At 37.9% G+C, this 13,099-nt stretch overlaps 1 pseudogene; it reads left to right on the top strand.

The window, feature by feature from the left end:
- Positions 1–524: 524 nt before the first annotated feature.
- Positions 525–1,586, top strand: LOC119516137 (annotated as a pseudogene).
- Positions 1,587–13,099: the final 11,513 nt, after the last annotated feature.

The following is a 13,099-nucleotide window of genomic DNA, read 5'->3' as shown; positions in this document are numbered from 1 at the left end:
GGGAAAAGCTGATAAATAACCTTCCAAATAAATAATTATTTTTCTCTGCTGGATTAGAGGAACACAAGTGTACAGGAGATGAGAATATTCTTTGGTCTTTTTTGTTATACAACATCAGAAACCCAAAACATTTCAGGTATGTTATTTCACTTTTTATGGAGAACAAAGGGGGAAGAGATATAGATACACATGTATACAAAGGTGGTAATTAAATATTTGGCTAGTAGTTCAGGGACCTGGGAGGAGAAATTGTGGATTATCTCAAAGGAAAAAAGCTAAAGAACTCGCTCCCCTATGAATGTCAGTCAGGGAGCTTCCACTGCAGAAGTGGAAAAGAAGGGGTGCCCAGGATGCTCAACAGCTATTACACAGCAGGCATTCTTGTCAGCATCAGAGCTTGTAGGGTGGGTCCTTGAGAGACCAGTCATGGCATCAGGGATGTGGGAATGCATGAGCTGCATATGGATGTGCAGTTCTGTTTGCATCCTCCAGTTCAGCATATTTTAAAAGGCCAAGGACTGTTAGGCAAGATGGCAGTGGCCAAGAGAAAACAGCATGGAGGCCTGGTGATCCAGGCCAAGAAGCCAAAAAGAAATGAAAAAAGATGCTGATTCACCAGCTAAGCTATGAGACATGGCAGAGGAGGCAGAGAGAGAAGAGAGAGATCATATCCCAGGCCCTGTTTGCAAGGCAAGTGGAAAAATAAGGAACAGTCTCATCTTTTCTTCCATGGGAATAAATTTCAGAACAAGAAATTTAATACAAGACTTAAGAATGTTGATGCCTCATTCTAAAGCAGGTACTAAAATGGATCATAAAGATAAGTTATTTGTTATTAATGAGGTCTGTGAAATGAAAAACTGCAATAAGTGTGTTTATTTTGAAGCTAAGAAAAGCAAGATCTTTATATGTGGCTTTCAAATTCACCTCATGGGCCATCAGCTAAATTCTTTGTTCAAAATATTCATACCTTAGCTGAACTAAAGCTGACTGGAAACTGTTTGAAAGGTTCTCAGACTTTTGATTTTTGACCCTGTTTTTGATGAATTACCACATTATGATTTGCTAAAGAACTCTTAATTCAGATTTTTTTGTACACCATGGTATCGTCCCCAAAGCCAATCTGTTGGGTACCACATGTTTACTTTCACAATTTTGGATAACAGGATATGGTTTCAGAACTTTCAGATTATAGAAGAGAATGCTGCTCTTGTAGAAACAGGATCTCATTTTGTCTTAAATATCATAAAGATATTCCAGGGAAGTTTTGGAGGACCAACTTTATATGAAAATCCTCATTATGAGTCACCAAACATGCATCAGTATATCATGAGATCTATCACAACTGCAAAATACAAAGAGAAACAGCAAGTGAAAGAAGTGCAGAAATTGAGAAAGAAAGAACCAGAGACTGTTCTTCCACATGATCCCACTGATGATGTTTTTGCAATATCAGTGGAGGAAAAACCCATAGAAATACAGTGGATAAAACCAGAGCCAAAAGTCAATTTGAAAGCAAGAATAAAAGTATATACAAAAGCCAAAGAAAATTGAAACAGAAGATGAACATGGGGAATGCAAAATGAATCAATAGATAACTAATTTGTTTTTCACTTATTTTATATTTATTTTGTATTCCATGTGTAAATACTTTCATTTTCCAGAATGTCTTATAGCTAACTTGTGTGGCATTTAAAAGAAAGGAAAAATAAATGCCAATGGTTTCTTTTGAAAAGATAAAAAAAAATAAAAAAAGCCAAGGAAATGGGATATAGATGGGATGGGGGCAAGAATATTTGCTTTATTTTGTTACGTAGATTTCTCAATATTTTCCTTATATCAGAATACAGAAATCATCATTACTGTTCCACATCAGGTCAATGCCTTTGTGATGATTCTCCATTGAAACCAGTCTCCATTTATCGACTCTTGACTCATTATGAAACTCAAGCTACCATTAGTGAGCACTTTCCCTGAATCAGTCAAAATACTGTGAATGCCTGATAATACTACTTTCAATATTTAGAGCAGCACTTTTAGAAATGTGTGTTGACACTTGAATATTTAGAAATTTGCAACAGTTTTAGAAAACCCTAAAATATCCTACAGCAAGCAAGAGAAGAGCCTACATTTGGTAATCCCTTGTTTCCCTTCATCTAGATGGTCATTTGCCATGTACACCACTGACCCTCCAACAATCTATGCTGTCTGTATTGAGCTCAGATGTGGACATACTCTTGGCTAGACCAAGGCTAAGGCACAATAAAGAAACAGACTTAAAAAATGGGATAATGGTAATCAGATTGTTTTGTTGTGTCTGACAAGATCAGTTCTCATTGTCCCCTCATATCTTGTTCAAGGTATCATGTAGGAGTGAAGCCAAGGACTGGTGAAGACCCCACAGACCCTGTCTATCTCCTGTGTTATTTGTTAATTGTCCATCAGAACCAGTCACTATAATTGGCTCTGGCTCTTCCAGCCCCCAGTGACTAATCGGCAATGGATGGTTCATGGTTACTACAGTGGATCATCATGGAATAAAAACTGTGCCCTTATTCCATGGGCCAAATATGCTTCATCTGTGCCATATCCAAGAATGAGAGCTCTCATATACTGAGCTCCATAACTGCCCATAACCAGGCCAGGTATAACTGTGTAGGAGAGAGAGAGAGGAAGACACTGTGAGCTCAGACACAATCTTCCCCTGCAGGTTGGCAGTAGGAAACTGGGAGGCAGGGTCATGCAGGACCCACCAAGCAAAGGGCCCAGTTCCAGGATCAGGTACAGGAAAGGGCTGAGGAGGGGCTTCTTGTTGAGGTCAGGTGTTGTCTATCTGCTGCTAGCTCTCAGATGCCCCCAGTGATATTTCTTTGTTCTTTCTAGCTCTAATTTTTCACATATTCACATTAGGCAACACAGACAGAAGTTACATTCCCTGCAGCTGTGAATTTTATTCAGTAAAGGTGTTTTTCTTCAACTCCTTCTTTTTAACACATTTTTAACATAAGACAGTGCAATGAGAAAGCTCTTTCCCAGATGCAATTGTCTGGCAGAGTGCAATCATTTTGGAGTCATGCTCAGCTTCCCAGGATGTGCTGCAATGTGTGGTCCAAGCACATGTCTTAGTAGGACTGGCCACACCATGAGGACAGTCATGTAATATCTGCATTCAGGAGTCAGTGGCTGTGCAGATTGTATTAGGATCATGACAAGTTATTCCACTTTACCAACCTAGTGCAAGAAAATAATAGGGAGCTTGATATTATATTTATATTAAAACATTTGATTATTTTAGGAAAAAAAGTGTATGCTAATAAATGGCACATGCATGAAATATTAAAGAAGTGCTAAATTAAACATAAATGTCATCATGAATGCACTTTGTATGAAAATAGTTTATATTTTGATACTATTTTTTAAATTATGTGTATATTAATATACATTTTGAAAGTTTGATATATTTCTGTGTCCATGTTTCTATGAAACATGGGTGGAATTTACTGCAAGGTTGGTCTTTGCATAGTATCATAAGTTTATGAAGGTCTTAAAGTAAGTGCAGAGGCCTGGTCCTTGATTCCACATTTAATGCATTTCTTAACAGAGATGGAGGGAGAAAAGTAAGGCACTTGGCTGAGGCACCCAAGTTAGTGTTCAGGATCCCCCACATCCTTGTTCTTCCCCCTGCAGACATGGGTCTCTACAGGATGGTGTGTGTGCAAAAATGATTTGAGAAAAGTGATGTAAGAGAAATAATGGTAAATGCAAGTTTTTAAAACACTTTCAGGCAAATTCAGAAGAGAACAAAATACTACAAATTACATATAAATTTACATTATATCTTAATATATATAATATGTATATCTATATATATACAACACAGGGGGTAATAATAAAAATATGTTCTGTGAATATATCATAGCCCTTTTAGAAAAAATGTAAAGGTGGTTCTCTGGGGATGAGATGTTTTGAAGCAAGAAGAGAGAACCAATGGCAAAGCCAGGAAATGACTCCAACCCCTCTCTGCTCCTGACCCTGGGAATGGTCCCTGGGCATGCCCTGGTGGTCCCAAGCAGACCCTGCAGCCCAGCCCCTCCTATTCCCTCCTTTCCCCTGTGTATCTCACCCAGGAATACATGGCTGAGTCCTCAGGTCTCAGGCAGATCAACTTTAAATAAAATAAACTTCATCCTTAGAGGTGTCCCTGAAGATGTCAAATCCAGACTGACAAGTTGGGTTATATTTTGTGCTCCCAGCTGCCCATATTACACTGACTCACTCCAAACCCTTTCCTGGAGCCAGCAGATAATAGCTGTTTAAAGAGAATCCAGAGAAAGCAGAAGTGAGGGACAGGGTCTGTGAGGGCTTCATCAGGCCAGGTCCCAACTCCTGCAGCTGCAACAGAGACAGGACACTTAAGGACAAGCAGATCCACAGTTGAGTCAAGAGCTCAGATGCATCATCCCCATTACCTTCATGCCTGAATCCTGAGACACTCACTTCTGGGAGCTGCTACCATAATTAGGAGTAACCACAGGTTTTTCATGTTCTGCTGGATGACACCTATGACTCCCAGAAAATATTATCCAGATTGAGGAGGAATCTGATTTAAGTAACTGCATGTTGTGATTTCGTCTGCTAACCCATGTGGTGATTTGCATTTGGGAAATAACTCTTTAAGTAAAGTGAAAGGAGATGAGTGGTCATCCTTGTCTTAGGTCACCCTGGATGGAGGATGGTGGCTGAGACCTGGGAGAACACAGTCCTTTCCCTGGGATGCCCCCACACCCAAACCAGCGTGTTCTACTTACAGGCAGGAAATGTATTGAATGAGATGGTCAGGGAGCCACATGTTGTAAAGTATCAAGTATGGCTTTGGGTTTATTGTCATTGTTCTGCTACTTCTAGGGAGGATATATATACATAAAAATACATGATCTAGTTGGTTCTTACAATTTCTGCCTGTTTTTAAATCTTTGTGGAGAGATACATTTTTAGGGTTCTTTTCTCAGAATTTTATTTTTGTCAGTACACAGAGGTCAGGTTAAGTGTAGATACATACAAGTATGTCAGAGCTATTAGGACCACCACAGTTATTTTTATTATCAATCCTTCTTAGATGCCAGAAGGAACCTGACTGCAATCTGCTCTGACCATCATGAATGCACAAGGAGCATGTGAACAACCGCTCCTGCCCTGATCTGTCATACTTGAGTGAATCAGCCAGGTAAACTACCTCAGTTTCAGTGTCCTCACCAGGACATTGATGGATTTATAACCACCTACATAAAAACATCCCTTCCATTTTATTATATTATGATCTGACCTTGATTGCAGCATAGTGTAAAACAATTATATTAATGAATGTAATCAATGATTTTAAAAAGTTACAAGGCAGCTATCATTAGCACTGCAAGAATTTCTGGATGCAGTGATTAGAGGTAAACAGTACTAGATATAGACATTGAAGTTTTCAATTTTGATAGGAGGGTTTGGGAATTAAGGACAATATCTGGAGCCAAGTGGCAAGACATCCCAAAGTCATGGAAGGCTGGGAATGAAGGTCTTGAGATAGAAGGAGACTGACAGGGAAGCTTAGCTGCTTGGGGTGAGCCAGGAACTCCATTCTTGTGGGTGCAGACCTACCATAGATAGGACTTTTGATTAAATTATTTCAACAGAGATGTGACTGACACCATTCAGAGTGGGTCTTATTCTCCATACTGCAGTTCTTTATATGAGGATAAAAGACAAACAGTAAAAGTCTAGAGAGTTCAGAGAAGCCACAAAGAAGTAAAGAGACAAGATTACACCCACTGAAGTTGAGATAAGCAGCCACTGATGCTAGAAGCTGAAAGAAATGAAACCCAGGAGAGAAGGTCCATCAGACATTGGCCATGGGCCTCCCATGTGACCATGGTGTCCCAGAGGCCATCAACAATGATGTCACATCTTAGGTATGTAAATTAGTAACATAATACACTTCCATGCATAAGTCAAACCATTTCTGTCATATTGCATTCCCACAATTTAGCAAACCATAACATTACCTTACATGAATGCTAGGATTGTGTGCATACTATTTAGTCTATATAGTGAGGAGAAAACAAAATTTCAAATATTTACCTTCTTCAAAACTTTTGAAAATAGTTTTTACTTTGGGCTGGATACATTTTCATTCTCTGAAACAACCTTCATAACATGATATTCTGTAAGGCTCTGCTAATTGATAAGAAAGTATGGGCATGGCATTGCTCTGCAGAAACTATAATTTCCATAAATTGAATGTAGATCAAGACATCTACATGCTAAGTAATTTCAGATGTCCCACACTGGAAAATATTTACCTCAGTGATGAAATGCAGGCCAAAAAAAAGTTGAGTTTTTTAAGCTTAGTGATTAATGTTTCAGTATGTTCATGTCAACCAAGAAATTATAGGGCAATACCCTGGTTGAACATTACACATTAGCTCAGTATAACTTAGCTATAATCCTTAATTAATTAATGGATACACACTGAAAACCTGAATAATAAAATGTTTAGAAATAATATAAATGCAGAGAAATATAATTTAAAATTTGGTTCCACTTGAAAATTCTTTCACTCACAAATATATGGAGAGTCAAACATGTATTGAATGGAAACAGAATATATTGAATGTAGACTAAAAGTAAAACTGAATATTTTTCATTTGGTGCCACAAGTGGCTGAAACAGGTGGACTGAGCACCCATCAACTGAGATTATAATTTTGGTCAATTTCGTCAGCTTTCAAAATAATTGTCTGAAAATGAAATCAATACAAACGGGTATAATCTGAAACTGGTAGCTGGGATCTTGAAACTATTCAGGTACTGAGAGAGCGATCATCTTAACAGAAGTTTATAATGCTAATAATCATAGCATAAAGAGATGTTGCCAGGAGTATAATGAATTATACCTAGATACAAGCACCATTTTGGTGTCTGCAGGATGAGGTAGAATGAGTCATCTCACGATAGAGATTTATGATCAGAAAATCAAGCAACAGAGGCATCTGGATGTATATATGAACTCAATAAATATAATGAATTTTTGAAAGTTAATATATGTACAGATAATTTTAATGATGTAATACCCAGGGGAAAGAATTGACTGCTAGATACACTTTGTTTATAAATAAAATCATCAAAATAAAAAGTACAGGAAGGTCTCAGGGAGTTGAGGGACAAGCAAAACCCCACTCCATGAAGGACACACCTCCACAGCCTCCACCTGCTCCTACTCCTGAAGCTGGGTTCCTTCCCTGTGCTCCATGTGTTCTCAGTATTCCCTACTGAACAAGCCCTATCTCTGCACATGGAGATTTGTGTTTTGGCTAACACAAGCCTTCCTCTTACTTTATGTAAACCCAGTAATGCAGAGTTGTGTTCTCAGGAGTCACAGCTCAGCTACAGGGAATCTGGTTCTTGCATATGTATCCAGAGATGGAGAATCAACTCCAGAGAAATGGATAATACTGTGCATTTCCATTATGACATAATTCTTATCACCACTGCATTCCCTCATGGGGCCTGGTAGATCTAGTACCAGCAATAGCCAAAGATTGTGATGGAGAATCCATACACCATGGAAGTGAGGAACTGGATCTTTGAGGAATTCTCTTTGTTTGGGTCTGGCATCTATAGCTGAACTGGGCCAGGAATATAGGGACAACAAAGAAAATGAAATCAGTTGTGGTGAATATCATTCACATCAACCAGGTCAACTTTTTTGGAAATCTCAGATTCACTCACAGTGAGAAGTAACCCCAAAAACAACAACAACAACAAAAAAAACATACTCAGCAATCACATATTTTTTTCTGGAAAGAATCCATTATTCCTGTAGTTTAGAAATGGTGGCCAGATATAGAGATTTAACTTGGCAGCTGATTTGTATGTGGGAAACCCAGGAATAAAGCAGGGAAAATTCAAGGAGACCTCAGGATCTGTTTTAGAATCTGGGAAAGGAAGTCTGAGTCCTTCTGAAGAGATGGTCCTTCCTTTACTGATAGTCCAGAGCCTGGAAATCCAGGAGAGAAAATTACCAGTCCAGAGAGAGAAAGCTTTTAAGATGATGTGAAAATAAATTCTGAACCTATGAGAATCCCTCACTGACACAAAATCACCTGACTTTCCCTTCGCTCTCCTCTTAGATACTGAGTTTGCGATGGACCCATCCCATTTTTTTCATCTCAACACCCAACTCAGTACCATCTGAGAGAACATTTCAGAGAATATATTGAGGAATGTGTTTTCCCATTCAAATTCAGCTCCTGATATTTGCATGACCTTGGGCAGCTCACTATACCAGTCTTAGGGAATTTGCCCCATTTACTATGGGTACATGTATATATGCCTTCTGTATTTTAGGGAAAAATGGATGATGATCCATCCATCAGGATTTTGGTGGAGTTTGTATTCAATAATGGAAAATATGCTTTTGTGAAGAGATGATGATTTCCTTGATCTGCTCATACTTCCTGCACAAACCCAAGCAGCATCTCCACTCATCCTGAACTTCCTGGACTCTATTATTTAAAGGATATCATGAGGGGCCCCAATTCTCCAAGCTCTTCTTTCTCTCTCAGGATACCTTGTGCTCAGCTATGGCCTTTTTGTGAAATCCTGCATTACTGTGGGCATGGAACAGTGAATCCTTAATTATTTAATTATTTCCACTGCTTATGCATCTTAGTTTCCATTATGCAGTGTTAAATATCCCACGAGTTGGTTTAAAAAATAGTAATTTATTTTCTCATGGATTCAGGTACTGGAAGGTCCAAATTTAAAGAATATAACACCAGCCCCAACAGTCTGTTCTTTGGCTTCCAGAAAGTCCTGTGCTTCAATTAGAAATGAATCATGTCCCAAATGAAAAACACATTCAGGTCCCAAACCCTGGACCTGTGGGTGTGAAAAATTAAACTCTGACTAACTAAAACCCTAGAAACTAGATTCCCAACATCCCTAAAAATAAAAACACCAGAGGACTTTGCTGCTGAAAGAAGACCGATATTATTTAGCAAGAACAAGCATACATATTTAGCAGCACCAAATAGGACTTCTTCTTAGAAAAGAAGGGCTGTGGAAGCAGATTTTGTGGCTTTCAAGGAAAAGAGGAGTGGGGGAAATGGGAAGTGAAGGAGTGTATGTGTTAACTCAGTTGGATTTTCTTGGGCAGGAAAAGTTTGGTTAATCAGCAAGCTGAAGGAGCAGCATGTTTGTGCAAGTTCCCAGCCTCTGGCATTTCTTGGCAGATTATTGTTGGACTTGGCCTCCTTGCTGTAGTTTCCCTTCTTTACAGGGGAAGAAGACTTCATCACTGCCGCAGTGTTATTGTTATGTCAATATAACTGAGTTGGCCTTCTTCTGATCTTCATCATTCCCCAGATAAATGGAAACTCAAGAAATTAAGGTGATGAATGTACTCATTAACAATTTAATTTTCAAAGAACCCATTTGAAAGAGAACTTCCAAAGATGTTGTAAGTTAAGGTGGCACAAAACAAATGAAGGTGGTCCTTAATCTAAAATGACTGGAGTCATTATATGCAAAGGAAAATGGACATGGAGTAAAAGTCACATGGAGCAGAGTCAAGGGGGTATAGAAGAGAAAAGAGAAGTCACTGTCAGGTGCATTTCTGTGTGACAAAAAGGTCATAGAATGACAATTATTGTCTGCAAGCCAGGAGATGGGGACCCTGTGAGGAAGCAAGCTGTCTTGCCTCTGAACCATGAGCCAATAAATTACTTTGTCAAGCCAACCTCTTCTAATTTTTTAGCTGCTAAGATTCTAAAATCTATTCCCACATGGAAATACATTTATTAAATCACAAGATCACATGGCCTTAATGATAAAGCTGTTTTAAAATAACTCCAAAACAAAAGTCTCATTCAAATCATTCATGGGTGTGATCTGTCCTGGGGCAATGTTTCTCTTTCTGTCTAATGGTGTAAACTAGAAAAGTAGTTTTCTTTTTTCAAAATGTAATAGTGGAAAAATAGGTTGGACATTCCCATTCTAAAAAGTGTAATTTGGAGATAAAATAGGTTTTATGTGTCCAAACCAACATTCCCATTCTAAAAAGGGGAATTTGGAAAGAAAACAGATTTATGTGTCCAAAGCAACTTAATAGAGAAAATGCCTTTATAATTCAATGTCTGAGAGTCATCTGTAGATGGATGCATTGTACCCCAGACATGCTGCAGCACCAGCCAAATTCCTCCTTGGTACTTTCACAGTGTCCATGCTCTCCCTGAATGCTGGGACCTGGATATCACCCTTCCAGAGCATTGGAATGGTAGCCTCACTCTACCTGAAAACTGTGGTCTGAGCCCCACCCTCTCTATGCATTTTGTTGGCAGCAAAACAATCCCTGAACCCTTTTTTGAACACTGGGAGTACACTGCTGTCTGAAAACTTTGCTATGGAAGCCAATCTCCCATGAACATTGAATATCTGGGCTGAAAGAAAGCCCTTCAAAAGCTAGGGTGGACCCAAATTTCCACACAAGTGTGTAGGCTGTCTCTCTTTGTCCAAGAATACATTTTCTGCCCAGACCTTTGCTTTCAATGTTCCTCACACAAATCATTCTTACTTCAATTCATCACTTCACTATTCCTTTTAGTCTAGGGTGGTGGTGTTTCTACTCATAAATATTTTCCAAAATCCCTCTCAGCTTCATGTGTAGTTCAAAGGGATCCACATCATGACACAAAATTACTTTCTACAGATCCTTCCTGGATAATTGCATTTCCAATACTGTCATCCTCTTAGATATCTAACTAGATCCAATATGCAGCCACACGCTCTTTAGTAAAATGTTATTCAATTAAACCTTCTCATGGAGCTGTGTTCCCTGGGGCCTCATTTTTCAGAAATCAGAGAGGTCCCTGAGAGAGCCAATTTTGTCTCTAGTATCAGATCATAACATTTGAATACCCTGAGAATTTCCCAAATCATCATTTGGTGACTCTGTACTGACAAGTTTAATTCTCAGATTAACCCTTTCCTCTCACAGTTTACTATAAGGTACAAGGAAAAGTGAGACTACAACTTCTCCACTTTCTTTGATAATATCCACAGCTAAATATCCAAAGTCATTGCATACAACTTCCACTTCCAATATAACTTATCTGCTATTTGAGAGTGATTCTTACTTTTCCTCCAATTTCCAATAACAAATACATAATTTCATTCTATGTCCTCACTGGAGATATCATATTTCTATGAATTTTCTTGTGAAAATCAATTTAGGCTTTCTCTATAAAGCACTTTGCAATTCATTCAGACTCTACTGATTGCTCAATTCCAACACCATTTAAAAAAAGTAGCAAATCAACATTACTATTCAAGAATTGAATCTAAATATGCCCTTGACAATTAAGTACATCTGAGTATGGAGCATAAAAGATTTTTGAAAAAGATAAACTATATCATCTCCAAATATCCACATAATAAATCACTTATGTAGGTCATTCATTGAGTGAAATCATAAACAAGGAACTGAAGATGTATTGCTGTGAAAACAAATTTTTAGTATAGCAGTATGAATCTTTTGTATTTAGCATGATGACTTGAGTCATGTTAAGAAACTGGAAACAACTTTTTGAATGTGAAATTCTGCAGTACAGTTGACCTGAGAGCCAATGAGGTATCTAACTTGTTCATTTGAGACCAGACCTTATGTTAAAACTCAATTTTTTAGAAAATCATTAAAAATTATAATTCCATAATTGCCATTCTGGGTAAGTGTGAGAAGATATCTCATTGTGGTTTTGATTTGCATTTCCCTGATAACCAGTGAAGTTGAGCATTTTCTCATGATTTTGAGCCATTTGTATTTCCAAGACCTTACACCCAAAGCATGAGCAACCAAGAACAAATAGACAAATGGGATCTCTTTAAAATTAAATGCTTTTGTACAAAAAAGGTCTTTGTCAGAAAGGTAGAAAGGCAGCCTACATAATGGGAGAAAATATTTGAAACCACATATCAGATAAGGGTTTAATTTCCTGAAAATGTAAAGTGATCCTACAACTCAACAACAGAAAGACAAACAACCCAAATAAAAAATGGGCAAAAGACATGGACAGAAACTTTTCTGAAGAGGAAATACAAATGGCTCAAACATATGAAAGAAATGATCAACTTCACTGACTATTAGGGAAATGCAAAGTGTCTAAGTGTCTCCTCCTGAGTGCCTCTTTGTTGCTCAGATGTGGACCTCTCCCTGGAGCTAAGTCACCTCAGCAGGTAAATTCACAGCCATTCCCCTACATGGGATCTGACTCCCAGGGGTTGGAAATCTCCCTGGGATGAGTCTGAACACAGCATTGTGGGATTAAGAATACCTTCTTGAACAAAAGGGTGAAGTGAGATGAAACAAAGTGAAGCTTCAGTGGCTGAGAGATTTCAAATGGAGTTGAGAGGTCACTCTGGTGGGCATTCTTATGCACTATATATATAACCATCTTTAGGCTTAATGTTTTAGAATAGTTAGAAGTAAAAACCTGAAACTATCAAACTCCAACCCAGTAGCTTTAACTCTTGAAGACAATTGTATAGCAATGTAGCTTACAAAGGGTAACTGTGATTATGAAAACCTTGTGGATTGCATTCCCTTTATCCAGTGTACGGATGGATGAGTAGAAAAATGGGGACAAAATCCAAATGAAAAATAGGGTGGGATGTGGGGGAAGATATGGGTATTATTTTTTACTTTTATTTTTTATTCTTATTCTGATTCTTTCTGGTGTAAGTAAAATGTTCAAAATAGATTGGAGTAATGAATGCATAACTATATTATGGTAACATGAACAGTTGATTGTACCCCATGGATTATTGCATGGTATATGAATATATCTCAATAATATTGAACTTAATTTTTAAAAAAATATAATTTCAAGGGTCAACTAACCAAATTAAACTTAAAAACATGAGAAATAATTTAAATCTATGTTCAAATATTTTTTCAGCTTAATTTCAGCACTACAAGTAAAAATAAAAGCATCCATGAACATGACAGATGAAAACAAAATGAATGTCATTGGTAACAGTTATTTTTCCTCACTGAGTTA

Source organism: Choloepus didactylus, chromosome 19, assembly GCF_015220235.1.
Source record: "Choloepus didactylus isolate mChoDid1 chromosome 19, mChoDid1.pri, whole genome shotgun sequence".
Taxonomy (NCBI): domain Eukaryota; kingdom Metazoa; phylum Chordata; class Mammalia; order Pilosa; family Megalonychidae; genus Choloepus; species Choloepus didactylus.
The sequence above is the reverse complement of the archived record's forward strand: the minus strand, read 5'-3'. Positions and strand labels throughout refer to the sequence as shown.